Source organism: Amblyomma americanum, chromosome 1 (genome assembly GCF_052857255.1).
Source record: "Amblyomma americanum isolate KBUSLIRL-KWMA chromosome 1, ASM5285725v1, whole genome shotgun sequence".
Lineage (NCBI taxonomy): Eukaryota > Metazoa > Arthropoda > Arachnida > Ixodida > Ixodidae > Amblyomma > Amblyomma americanum.
The window spans coordinates 313,672,491-313,686,807 of NC_135497.1; the positions used below are offsets into that span (position 1 = coordinate 313,672,491).

Sequence of the window (14,317 nt, forward strand, 5' to 3'; positions counted from 1 at the left end):
TTTTTCCACTGAAAATTTCTTACTTAGGGGGGCGGGGGTGGGGGTTCGGAGTCTGCCCCTGTCGGCAGCCGAACCAAGCATTATGTACTGACAAAAAATTGTTATGACCCTGCATGCTGCAAAGATACTTATTTGGGCACAGATTATGCGCATTGATGACCTTCAAACAGTAGGAAACTGCCGAGCTTGACGTTAGATGAGCGAGGTACACCAAGGGTAAGGCCAAGCAGATGCTCAAAATGTTCTCCAGAAGATTGTAGATTGTTCCTGCCAGAGAAAAGTCGCTTGGCGACACGATCTACTCGATGTGTGCAATAGTACGCCGCGCTGACAACGCCCACATGATAACCCTGCAGAGATGTAAATCTTTTTTTCGGGCTCCTGACTGTCGGAGTTCCTACCGTTGCACGATCGTCAGATCGCGGAAGAAATGCGGTGCCAGCAGCCTCAATCTAGCCAGAATGTTAGCCAATCATAATAACGGCGTTAGCCTCAGACTTCCCAGACAGGGTCCATTTGTTTCGAGGTGGTCACGTATGACGTCAGGGGAAGTTTCCACGGTCGCAACCCGTGTGCCCCGGAACGCGCGTGGGGCCGAGCCTGTACAGTAGCACACACGAAGCGGAACATCGTGATAAAGGGCGAGCAACCCGAAGGCCGCGCCGCTGCTCAACTGGTCTCTCGCTCACCTCGCCCCAACGCCAGTTGACGGCCATTCAGTAGCTGTATAAGATCAAGGGTCTGCACGGCGCATGCGATCATTTGTGGCCGGGAAATTGAGCCGTGCGGTTCGCTATAAACCGACTTGTCCACCGTGAACGCACTGTCCACAAGGCCGTCCATCCGGTGTCCACTATGACGAATGTGATACTAGTGTGCGCGCTGTCTTTGCTCCTCGTCACTACCGTGTTTGCTGGCGATTTTCTGTGCGGTGAGTATGACAGCTGATGCAGACCGAGTTCGTCTCGTTCAGGCAGGCGCTATTCTGACGGGCACTGATGATGTGCGCGAATAACTGTTCACGCCGACGCGTCTCGGTGTCCATCGGGGGCTTGGGCCTAGCGCCGGCACCGCACTGCGCTCCGCATCTATTTTAGAGGTTCGTGTTTTATCTATCGGTATCCCAACTTACATCTATTTGCGACCGCTTCAGGCGAAGGAGAAATAAATGGACACTGAAGCTTCATATCTCTTTTAAAAAGGAGAACAGCAGCGGTTGTATAAACAAACGAGATCAGCAAGGGATGTAACGGTATACGTGGCCTTTAAGTTAACTGTCGACACACGCTGGACCATGCCCCACAGTTTTTAGCGAAGAGTACAATGTGCTTAAATGTTATTTCCACAACGTTATTATAGGACGGCTTCTGTCAAAAGTGGAGAACCAGAGAGGTTTGCTTCCAAGCTGTGTAGTGAAGCTCGTGTAGCACCAGTGGAAATCCTGTGCTCAAGAGGGATGAGGGTGAGAGTTCTTATGGGAGACATGGAGCGTTGACCACACGCATAACACAGCATGGCCCAGAAGCAAACCGCGTAGTCTTTAGCTTACGACAAAGGCTGTACAGACATCCAGGAACGCTCAGGAGAAGCTTTTACACTGAGTAGCAGAACAAACTGAGCGGCACAATGTGCACGGGTGGGGGAAGGTAATCCTGTATTACGCTGTTCAACAGCACGTTTTCAGGTGTTTGCATCTTCATTTCGGCATACTTCGAGATCCGAGAAACTGATTCAGAAAGTATAAAGACCCAGCAGCGTCTATCGCAAACCGACACCTCACAGGGACTCGGGACAGTGAAAGATGCTCTGACTGTGCGTTGTGCGTCCCTGTCGGTGTTTACGTGTATGTATAGCCTCGGTCACAAGTCCTCATGCCACAGGCAGGGTTTTTTTTTTTTCGAGTCATGCAGTCGGCCACTAAGGGCACTGTGCCAAAGCTTAAAAGCTTAAGAGTTATAAGAGCAGCAGTTCTAACCCTCTACAGATTTGTAACTGAAGGCATACTGAAAGTGCCCCACGCACCACACGGGTCAGCGGCGAACCTTGTGACCGGGGACCCTTGAACTATGGCGTATACGCCACAATAAGGCGCCTAAATAGCACGTATAATATTCACGAGGCGTCTGAAGGGCGTTCACGTTCCTGCAAGCAGCCGCAGTTAGGGGACAGCCAAATTCCGGAAGCGTCAGCGCAGTGAGCGTTCCTCATAGACCGACACAGGTGTGGCTAAATATGTTCGCGTCGCGCTCTCGGGTCAGGCCGGGAACAAGCCATCCTCCGAGATGGATCCGCTAGGTATTAAGGTCTAGATTTGTACTCTACTGTTTGCTGCTATCCTGACTCATGTAGAACGTAAAACGTTTGATCCGAATTGCACAACACGTGAGGGCGGGGGGGGGGGGGAGGGCTGGTGTTCAGCATTGTTTGCCTACGTGGCTGTAACTCTTTATCAAGAGAAGAGGTTGATTTGAGAGATGCCACATTCAAATAAAAGTTAGGGAATGTGATGTATCCGAAGAGCGCATCACTTTTCGATGCAGTAATCCACACGAGTGTTGATGCGCTTCCTCCACCGGTGCTCTAACTAGCCTCTGCATGTCGTCGTAAAAGGATGTCTGCTTTCCCTCATCCGCCTTACAACCGGGAAAGACCTCGCACCATCGGACTTCAGATTGTTTCCAAAAATGAAGGCGGTTCTGAAAGCAGCGCGCATCGACCCCGACGATGCATAACCCAGGCAGAGCATCATCGGACAACGGTGGTTCGTGCCGCTGAAACAAAGAGCTTTATTCCGTACACTTACATTACATCGATCGGCCAAGACAGGCAAGATTAATGTGGCGGAGTCACAACTGGGGGCGCACAGGAGGGCTTACTTCATTCATTACGGCCTAGAAACCGAGCCTCCACTCAGAAGATTAAAATGCGGCGATAGCAGCGCCTTGCAGTTTGCTCGGATTATAAAGCTTAGATATAGGAGCGCGAAGCCACTGCGAAACATTCTGCGGTAACAATTCTCCTTTGTGGAATGGAGGCACTGAATATAGGTTACTGCCGGGTGCTTATTTCCGGCGGGAAGGGCGATGAACGAGTGACAAGTAGTGAGACAGGATAAACAGACAAAAAAAAGAATAATTGGTTTTTGGGGAAAGGAAATGGCGCAGTATCCGTCTCATATATCGTTGGACACCTGAACCGCGCCGTAACGGAATGGATAAAGGGGGGAGTGAAAGTAGAAAGGAAGAAGAGGTGCCGTAGTGGAGGGCTCCGGAATAATTTCGACCACCTGGGGATCTTTAACGTGCGCTGACATTGCACAGCACACGGCCGTCTCAGCGTTTTTCCTCCATAAAAACACAGCCGCCGCGGTCGGGTTCGAACCCGGATACTCCGGATCAGTAGTCGAGCGCCCTAACCACTGAGCCACCGCGGAGGGTAAAAATGTTTCGGAAAAAAAATCTCTTTGTCCGGGGAACAAAAGTCAGTCACTGAGGGCAGTGGAGTCAGTTGCGCATACATGCGTTCCTCGTTCCGCGATCGAGTGCTGCCTCAGCAGAATGGCACTGGCAAGGTGGACGGAATTCGGCTGTCAGTTAACCCGCCCATGGGCGTACTACTGCTCTCTGGTCATAAATGACGGCTACGTTCAGGCGCGCATTTTTTTCTTCTTTGCAGCGCGAGCTTCCTCCGAACACGGAGCCCTTCAAGGTGCCCATGGCGCCGCATTGCAACCTAAGTATTCAGCCGGCTTTGGGCGAAGTGCAGAAATCGTTGGAGGCAAAAGTTGTCCGAGAACCGAACATCCGGTGCCTTTAAAACTTTCCACTCATGGAAGATCCAAACCGGCTGATGTACGCTAATAGCGCTTGTTACCTGACAAAACTATGAAACAAAACTATCTCTTCTATGCTAGAAATAATATAGTTAATAGCGTTTATTTAAGAATAAGGTTTCGAGGGAAGCTCGTCCCGTCAGGCATGGGATAAAGTGAATCACGGTCGCTGACCAAGTCTGATGATAGATGGACGTTTCTGAACAGCGTGCGGGTTCCTTGACCACTGGGTAGGACGCGTCTCGTCCCACCCAGTGAACAAGGAACCCGTACGCGATTCCGAAACGTCGATTCATTATCAGTCCTATTCAGTGACCGTTATTCACTCCAGCGTTTATTTATGCGATCAATAACGGAAAATTCATGCGAACTCAGCAATGCGGACGGTAGGTTTCTAGGCTGAACTCAAGAACCTCAAAGGTGATCTGCAAATTTGGTGGCGTCTAGCTCTGATAAGGTCAAATGCCCAATCAGGTCTCTTAAACCGTTCTTTCGTATAAGCAGTGACTCAATATTAGAAACGGTCAAGCCAAAGGAAATTTAGACGTGATGAGACTAAAGGGCCTTCAAGCGTCCTTGTTTCTCATGAAACGTCGCATGCGCCCTCCCTGCAAGCCAAGCAAGGCGCGAAATAGTCTTCTCTCGCTCTCTCTCCTCATGTGCGCAGGCCTGAGCGAGGAGGAGCTGGGCAAGACGCTCGACTGCGTCCAGAAGAACGTCAAGGCAGAGGTGAGTTCCGGGGCACGGTTCGGGCCTCACTGTGCTAGCTCCTTTGACGACACGAGCAAAGTGTGGGCCAACTTGAAGTTTTCAGTTAGACTGCGTCTAATTGACGTCGAAAACGAAAACGTAACGTACTGACAACATGAAAATGCACGCTAAAGAGAAAGAATATGTCCCAATCTGGCTTAGAAGTAGGGGAGGTGCATGCTCGAAGGTTTGCTGAATCGCGTCGCCTTTTCACGTGGCAAGAAATGAATGCTGATCCTCTGATAAAGGAATATAAAACACTGCTTTTCGCGTACAGTGCGCTGGATCCTTATGTGTCGAATTGTGTTTAAGAGCGTAAGCTCTTACTTATCACGTTTCTTGATTTATTGGGGTCTGCTACCACCTCGCTTTCTAAATTATCTAAGTCCGAGGAATTCAATGTGGCGGCACCCATAGTAAATCGATATAGCAACCCAAATGGGATTGATTGGGGAAGTCATTAGTATTTCTAATTGGTGATTGATTGGTGACCTTACTGGTATATCAAATTGGTGATTGATTGAGGACGTCACTTGTAAATCCAAGATGTCAAATTCGTATTTCCATTAGTGTACCTCACTTTAATCTTATTCATATCCGTTCTAGTAAACCAAGCAGCTGGCGCTCATTACTTCAACGTCTTCCAGACGGTGGCGGCACCATTTTCACACTTCTTGCTGGCCTACTTGCTGTAGTGACCTTGCCGTGCCGTACTGCTTCAGGGAAAGCAGGTCTTACTTTCAGTTGCCTGAAAGTCGCAGGGGCGGAAAGAGGCCCACTGATGTGTTAAACGCCGCGTGTCCGATTTTAGCCGCACCTCTAGCGTAACTGAAGATAGCGGGTATAATGGCAGAGAGAGATGATGTAAAGAACCGAAGCCTGTGCCGACAGCGTTAGGCAGTGACGGGCAGACGACAATCGGTCGTGTGTATGCCTTCTTTGCGGAGGCGCGTTTGTTTCTGCAGCCGCATCGGCGCGCAGTGCCTTTTACTGTGTACCAATGAAGAGCCTACAATGCCGGTGGTTGTAAACAGTCGCGAGCTAACCAGCAATGACCGTAGATCTTCCTGTAGCTATCGTTCGTGATTTGTGTGAGCCAATCTTGCTGTTCGATTAGCTTTCGCGTCACACGGCTTTCTTTCTGGCATCACACATTTGCGTCGCTTGAGTGCGAAAGCACTTCTTGCCGCACTCCCCGGGTTTCAGCGGTGTGTGTCAGTGTAAGTGTGTGAAGCCGCTGAGGAGCAAGTGTAACTGGCTGCACTGGATCAATGGACACCTCAATGACGCTGTGAAGAGGCGGTGGCGTCCACCTAGAAAGTGAGGAAGTTATGCGCCTTTCCTTTTCGTCAAAACCAGCGGAATGTTTAGACCGTTTATTTTGAAGAGAGGCGCGTAACTGGCTTCCTGGGTCAGTGGACACCTCAATCACGCTTTCGCGGTGGTGTCCACCTGAAAAAAACCGTGTTTTGTGCTTAGCAATGCTAAACCTCCAGCAATTTTTTGTCTGTATGGGCTTTTGAAGAGTTGCAAAATTTTCCCTTCGTCCGATGCGCTGTTTCTCAGCCCCTGATGCTTTTCTTTTTTTCCTTGTCATTATTAGTTGACTCGGAGCAACAGTTTAAACGCCTGCGATGATCAGCCATTCAGAAGCAAACATGAAAAACGAAGATTGGTTTTTTAGGAAAGGAAATGGCGCAGTATCTGTCTCACATCTCGGCGGACACCTGAATCGCACCATAAGGGAAGGGATAAGGGAGGGAGTGACAGAAAAAAGGAAGAAAGAGGTGCCGCATTCGAGGGCTCCGGAATAATTTCGACCACCTGGGGTCTTCAACGTGCACTGACATCGCACAACACACGGGCGCCTTTTGCGCTTCGCCTCCATCGGAACGCTGCCGCCGCGGCCGGGTTCGAACCCGGGAACTCCGGCTCAGTAGCCGAGCGCCCTCCGCCGCGGGTGAAGGAAGCATTCAGCGTCGCTATTTTTTGTTTTGTCTTGGGAGCGTTTGTTTCCGCGCTTTCGCGCGGTCACAGACTAGGAAAACGGTGAACGATGAACGCAACCAGTAGTCGCAAAATACCGCGAAGGCTAGAAAATTGCGCAGAAATAAGCCGACCACCAGGAAGGACGCTGTCCTCTAATGAATCTTTCCCGACTCACTCTTTTGCTGCTTGCCACTAGTCCTCACCTTTGATATCAAAGTCTCCTGACGGTTCTCCGCCCCGACTTGCGAGGGGGTTGGGGGGAAGTGGTAATGGTAAAACGTAAAATAACGTAGCGGGCAAAGAACCGTCGGTTTGTTTGTTTGTTTTCCGGGCCGGGGTTTGTTTTCCGGGCCAATAGAGTCGTCCCACGGCGCTTTATAGTGGCTGGTCATGCGGGTAAATACAAGCGACGTCGTGGGAACTGCGGGACCTTCTGCGTGTCTGAGGGAAGCGCTGGCCTTATGTATGTATAGCATCAGCACATGCGCATGCGTCTGCCACACACTGCTCGGCCGGGGCGCTTTGCATTTCGCACCAAAGACGCCGCCGCCGTAGCCGCCGCGCGCAGTTCTCTGTGCCATCAATGGCTCAGTTTTTTCCTTATTGCTTGGGCTCGAAGTGTTGCTTCCCGTGCGCGATGCTGAACACAGGAATTAGTCGACAGCCGCCGAAATAGAAATAAAGGAGGTATATAAAGTATGGCCGACAAACAGCCGGCCATCGCACAGGAAACAAAGGGTGATTTCCCTACGCGACCGCGCGAAAAACGCGCTTCATTGTCTTCGGTTATCCTTTGTTCCTCGAAAGGCAGCGCTGGAGCTCTCGTTCAAGGCCGCGCTCTTGCCCGCGAGTGATGGGCCCGGCATGTCTTCATGGGCGCATGTTCGAGCCTACAGTGCTGCCCCGAAGGTGCCCGTGCCAGGCGGATTTTGTTCCCTTCAAGCTGCCCGCTACAAGCGTCATTAATATTAAACCGGAGCACGCTGGGAGTGGGAACAAAGAAGACACAAGCGAATTCATTAAACGAAGCGAAGTTCCTTCAAGGCTGCATGCAAGGCAGAGCTCGCTTTTGGCATGCGGGATTATTTCTGGCCTCTTGTATCGATTCACTTGCTGTTGCTGCGCTGTTACTGCTCCGTGCGTGCAACTCACACTCAAAGCCGTTGTACAATATGCGTGTTGAATATTATATAGAGCCGAGGACGACAGGTGCGGCCTGAATTCAATGTGTATCTATCTGCGTACAGCGTTCTAACATCTGTAGTTTCTTTTTTGGAATCAAAGAAATATAAGATTCTCAGAGTGTTATGCAAGACGCATTTCCCAACGTATTTCTCAAAGTTAAGTCAAAGCGTCAGCTGCCAGAAATGCAGAAGGCATGCTAGCCCGTAAGCGCACTGGTTACGAAAGCTTAGACTGCCGTTGAAAAAAACTAAATTTCAACTCGCATACTGCTGCATCAGAAGATGAAATTATTTTGAATTTCCTATTAATATGATGCTTGTGTGTGAGCATGTCTGCGTAGTTTTGCTGATTTAAGACGGTCAAAAATTATACGAATTTGCTATTTTAAAACAGACTACAATATTACTTTTCTACAGTGTCATACTATTATTTTTCTCAGTAGTATATCTCAGGTTTCTTTTTTCCTTTATGGAACACAGCGACTGGTAATGCGAAACGCTAGAAGCTCTATCTTTTATTTCACATTTTTATTGGCTGAATAGTACTAGGTTAAACAAATTAATAATCTGAACTTTATTTCTGCACGTAATATAGTGAGCGAATACTTAAAGTACATAATAAAAACATGTATTACCTTGGTTCAGCAGCATTTCTGCCCCACTTGGTGGCGCTCTTGTTGCTTGTCGTGCAGGATGTTGGAAAGAAAAATAATTACTCTCGGACAGCGGCAGCAAACATTCGCACGGTCGTCAAAATTTGGCCACAAATGGAGATAGAAATTAAAGACCAGGGTAGGATAGCGCTCTGATATTTCTGCAGAGGTGTGTTATTTGCGAGTCTTCGAGTAATTTTAAAGCAGTCTACACTGATGGCTCATTGAAATGCTGGAGATGGGCGAAAATTGAAATCTCGATGTCGAAGTTTCCGCCTAGAGTTCGTCGTAGTTCGAATTCTTCATTTTCTTTTCTCATTTTAAAGGCAACCCTGAAGCACACTTTGCTCTTTTCTTCTCCCCCCCCCCCTTTTGTTTCTGATTAACATACTTTTTCATTCCTGGCTGCGCCGCGCCGTACAGACAGCGTCGACCCAGTGTAGCACAGTCACCGTCAGCATCGTAGCCGCACTCATTTCCTCTTCAATTTTGGATTCGAAGACTGGTTTCAAGCTACGCTATATAGTAACGCAGGCGCGGGCGCGACGCTCAATTTCGCACACGGGATTTCTTCCACGCTCCAGTCGCTTCTCAGAATGGCCTAACTGCCTAGCGTTAAACACACACGCACACGCACACACACACACACACACACACACACACACACACACACACACACACACACACACACACACACACACACACACACACACACACACACACACACACACACACACACACACACACACACACACACACACACACACACACACACACACACACACACACACACACACACACACACACACACACACACACACACACACACACACACACACACACACACACACACACACACACACACACACACACACACACACACACACACACACACACACACACGCACGCACGCACGCACACACACACACACACACAAGAACAAAATCAATCTATTGCGAGCTGCACGCTCTTCGCTTCGGGCAAGAAGCGTTTTCCTATCCGCCCACTGCGTAACCAGGGCAGGGGAAAATTACACTGCGTAACCAGAGTAGCGAGAAAATGCGGTTCTGCTCTGAACATCGGGCAGTGCGGCCACGGCAGTGGGCGGGCACGAGCAGCACAGCACTTCGACGAATATACGAGCGCGACGCTATACGAATGAAAGAATATCTTTTTTTCTTTCTCAATTTCTCACTGCCGCAGAGGCCGTTTGTAGTTTGGAAACAAGCAATCACACCAGTGTGCGTCCTCACATAGTGCATAACCATGCGTTAGTTGTCCTGAACGCATTCTCTACTGGGAAACAAAAAAAAGGTTAAAGCTCATCCATCACATGATGCAGTTAGGCCTCAGTGCGCGACCTTCCGTTTCGGAGGTTTTTCTCGTGGAATCGAAGTGCTTCAGGCAAACTCTTGCGCGGTAGGTATAGAAGGCATCTGATGCTTCAATACGCCATTCAAAAAGAAGAGCGAATCAACGCTCTTGACACTCTTTTCTTGGATCACATTTAGGAGCAAAGTGTGTGAGATGAGGATACACAATTTTGTGAGCCAGCTGCCTGGGCCGCACCTCACGTAGACCAGCCGTTAGAAGGACACGCGCAGAGCACCAAGCATCTTTAGCGGAGCGTAATTACGTGGTACTGTTTTCCGCGTACCGTGTATACTGCGCCTGGAACAGCCAGGAGGTGAGCATAATGCATAAACGACGCCACTGTAGGTCGTTTGGGTAACACCGCGGAGCACGTATTCGCAGCCAGGCATACGTAATAATGTTACTTCATAATTAAAGGTTTAACGGTGAGTTGTGTGCCAAAGCATTACTGCGGGCTGTGAAGGACGCCGTAGCGGAAGGCTCCGTGTTCCGACCGCCTGGGGTTATTAACACTGAAACGTCATTACGCGATCGTTTTCTCTTTCCTTTTTGCATTTCGACTCCATCGAAATGTGGCCTCCTGGCTGGGATCGAAGCACATAACTGGCGCTCGCGGTAGCCGAAAGCCGTAACCACTGGGCCACCGCGACGCTTAATGCATTTTTATGGCACGCCGCAGCTTTTGTTTTACTTGAGTATTGCATGGACGTCGAAAATTCATGTACTATGTAATAGGCATTGGATGACGCAGAGCTTGTTTGCTCCCACACCCGGGCACGAACAAACAGTTGAGAGAAGTTGGGCTTACCAAGAATTTCTCTAGTGCCAGCTATAGCGTGAATTAGCGTGTGTTTTTAGGCTGTTGCACCAGCAGTGGAAAGGTGCCGCTTGGGCGATCAGTGTTTGTCATCGCTTCAGTGGTCCGTGTGTCCCGACTCTTCCAGGTGGCAGACTTCATGGCCAGGCTGCCGTCTAAAGGAGGAGCGTTCATCCGCAAGGTGTGCGACAACGGCGGCAACCTTGTGAGTGACCGCGCCCATCTCTCGGGCTTCGCTCTTGTTTTTGTTTTATACTTTCTCCCCATCTCCGACCGAGCGAGCAGTTAGCGTACGCACTGCCCGCTTATAATGAGCCCGCGTGATTAGGTATATAGGCGAGCGGTTCGCGGAATGCAAACGGGGAAATCTGGTCGCGCGCTTAATTAGGGCTCCCCACTATGTGCACCCGCTGCTGCTCAAGGAAGAAGGCACCCCCCGAAAGGGTGCTGCGAAGAAAAGAAACATCTCGGCTTGGTGGTCGTACAGCAGTGGCGACAGAGAGTCGCGATTATCGCCCGGCGCCGAGATGTGCCGGCCGCTTGCGCGCCAATGAAGCGCGTTGGCATCGCGGGAAAGCACGGCGATATCTATGCAGCGGGACGAGGGGTCTTCGTAGCGGTGAACGCGTAATGTCAGGCGAAGCCTGCATTAAGTCAGTCCTGAGCTGCGTGGTTCATTCCTAAGGTTAGCGAGAGCGTGCAGCTTTCGGAGCCATGAGACATACAAGACTGCGCAAAAGGGTTCAGAAGTTTCCTGCAGCTTCTCTGTTCATATACTGCTTCAAATTCTCTGACGACATACTTTCTGCCTGTTTTATCACATAAAATTTCTAAACTGGGTAAACTGTAGTGTTCGAGAACAGTATTTTGCGCTATTATTATTTCGGACTATGCACTAAAAGCGAGTACCGTTTTGTTTTGCACTTGCAGAGGGAACTGCTGCCATACCTGCACACGGTAAGATAATACTCTGCTTTCGTTCTGTAAACTACTACAAAATAATAGTTGGTTTCTTATTTCGAAGCGGCTGCCCTCCGCCTATGGTGGCTGCGATCGAGGCGGTTGTGAAAAGATACGCAGCTGAGATGTGCACAGCACCCGGGTAAAATGGGGATGTCGGAGAAAACGTGCTGACGGAAGGGCCCGGTTTATATATAAGTCCTTGGCAGCCGAATATAGTACGTGTCAGCACGGAAGAACATAAGGAGGGAGTCGATAGAAGGACGTGCGAGGAATCTCATATCCAAGCAGATGCAAAACGAAGTGGGTTGTTGGTCTGGTTCGTGGTAACGAGTGACAGCATGCCAAGTTGGCTTCGACGGCACGTCCTTAAGGTCACAAACTAAACATAAACTGCTTCGTGAAGGCCGAATTTCCCTAGACGGAAGTTATTTAATTCCAGGAAATTCTTGTGAATTTGCATTTCTTTCTCTCCCTCTTTCTTTATGCAAATATAAGCTTCCCGCGAGTTAGCGCGTGTGGCGAGTATCGAAGAAGGACTCTGTGCAGTCGTTGCTAATTCGTTGCGTATGTGCTAAAAAACTTTGCACGAAGCCGGAATAGGCTTTGCGATAAGGCCACTTTGTTACGCCGGCAACGTGGCAGGTAAGGGCCTAAAACGCGGAAGTTTCATCGCGATTTACTGCCAGGTTACACTCATATTTTAGCGTGCGAGTGAATCGCTGAAGCTCGGCTTGTTCTTAGCACAGCGAGGCCTACCTTAAAGGAACCCCGCAGTTTATTTTACTTATCTGCTATGCGCTCTCTGTTATGATCAAGTGCATCGCTCGTTGTTGCGTTCAGTGGGGCTACCAACGTCGTCAATACCTGTCACTGGTTGAAAAGGTGCTTGTTCCTTCGCGGTGCACCGAGCAAGGGCTCGGCAGTTTTGTGCTTGCATATTTGGGCCAACGAAAGAACACTCTTGTCTTATCATTTCGTTTAACTGTCACATAAGTTGTCGTGCGTGTGCTGTGAGCTGTTCCGCACCGTGGTGCTTAAAGCGTACCGTAACTTCAGCTGATGGCACAAACTCGAATTCCTGCGAATTTGCCCGCGTTACCTTGGAGTCGAAGTGCAGAAACTCTCCCGGGCATGTTACATGGCCAACTGGCAACGACTGTGTAAAGAGTGCCGAGATTCATGATTGGGGCTAAGCGGCCTTGCAATAAAGACTCTGCCTATATGTACAGAACAAGGCTGGTTTAGGCCCGGACAAGTCCGAGCAAGTCGCCAGCTCTATAGATCGCGCAAACGTGATGAAACCAGCTAGCTGGCTACGTGGTTAAAAACTTCTCAAGGTCCACGCTTGCGCCGACAACGCTACCATTTTTTATCAACGGAATACTATTTTACAGACCCGCGTCCCTCAACTTCATCGCTTTCGATTTTTTTTTTAATACGCGACGCCCTAGTCGTAAGTTCGGAGGCGTTTCTCTTCACCCTCGCGTCTGATGTTTGTGTTGGTGTCACAACGGCAGCATTTGGGGTAAAATCGCACCTTTGGGCTAGTTCATTGGCATGTTCAATTCACACAAGCGCTGCAAAAACCGTACGGGACAAAGTGAAGGAGTAGACACACAACTGACACCCGGTCTCCTCCTTCGCTTAGTTCCATCCGGCTCTTTGGCGCTACTGTGTAAAGAGCTGCATTTATTTTTTGTTTGCGTAAATTGTTTTCCTCCTTTCTTCTTGGAGAGCACAAAAAAAAACGCTTGCTTTGAAATAGCCATGCGAATTAGCCTTTACACAATCGGTTTTGCAGTAGGCACACTAACAAATGCTCAAAACAGATTAATAATTGTACAGTAGTACTTAACTGGCCGTTGAACGATGGATGAGAAGTTTGGATGGAGCACGGGCAAAACGAGCGAGCCTTACAACTGTTTATTGAAAGAGTAAACCAAACTGGGAGTACCTGTCACGAGTCGTTTACGTATGTCTGATCCCCGTATACCTCTCACTCCTCAGACCCAGTCTTTAACTAACCTTACCTTTTTTTTTCTCCTCCTTCACTTCTCTTTACAGCCCGATTATCTGGAAGAGTGGAAGAAGGCCGGCAAAACCTGCGGTTTCTCGACATAACTCGCGAAGCCTCGTTCGATGGCAGTCCGGGAAATGTTTCTGAACCGATTGTCTCTGGAGCCTGCTCTCGGCCGTCTTAATGTCCGCGGCCGCGATGCGGTCGCTCCTGCCAGCTGCAAAGACGTCAGGAAACAATTGCCGCAGCAAGCGATTGTAGGGGTGAGAGCAAGGTTTTCCACAATGAGTGCTCAGAGACGTCTAGCCCAGGATGCGATTGCCTTTCCCAGACGCCGCCACCAAATGCATTCTCTCGCCTCCAGTGATACGTCATGAAAACAATGAGTAATAAATAATAAAATCGAACAAGGCACAAGTTTTGCGTTGACTGTGTGCTGCTTCCTAGTGCGGTAATGAGTTCCGAAGTGGCCTTGCGCGAAAAATAATAAAAAGATCGCCGAGTTCACGTGACACGCGAGGGAATTCCGCCCGTTCGCGCTCCTCCCCTCGAAGGCAGCGCTTCGAGAGAGCCCCTACGTGCGTCAGCGTTGCTCTGTTCCCACGGGACATCGCAGGCGCCACTCCGATTCACGTGATTGGATAAGCGATGCATCTTGGCCACCATGCCAGCGCTTAGCATCTATAGGTAAAACATGTGGCTTCTGCCACGTTAATGGCCTAGACTATACAGACTATT

General features: G+C 49.5%; 1 long non-coding RNA gene across 1 annotated transcript; it reads left to right on the forward strand.

Moving 5' to 3' along the window:
- The first annotated feature begins 664 nt into the window (after window positions 1–664).
- LOC144115363 (uncharacterized) lies at window positions 665–13,824 on the forward strand. Its single transcript, XR_013311379.1, has 5 exons — window positions 665–931; window positions 4,500–4,561; window positions 10,727–10,804; window positions 11,530–11,556; window positions 13,627–13,824. It is a non-coding gene; the product is annotated as an uncharacterized LOC144115363 (long non-coding RNA).
- Window positions 13,825–14,317: the final 493 nt, after the last annotated feature.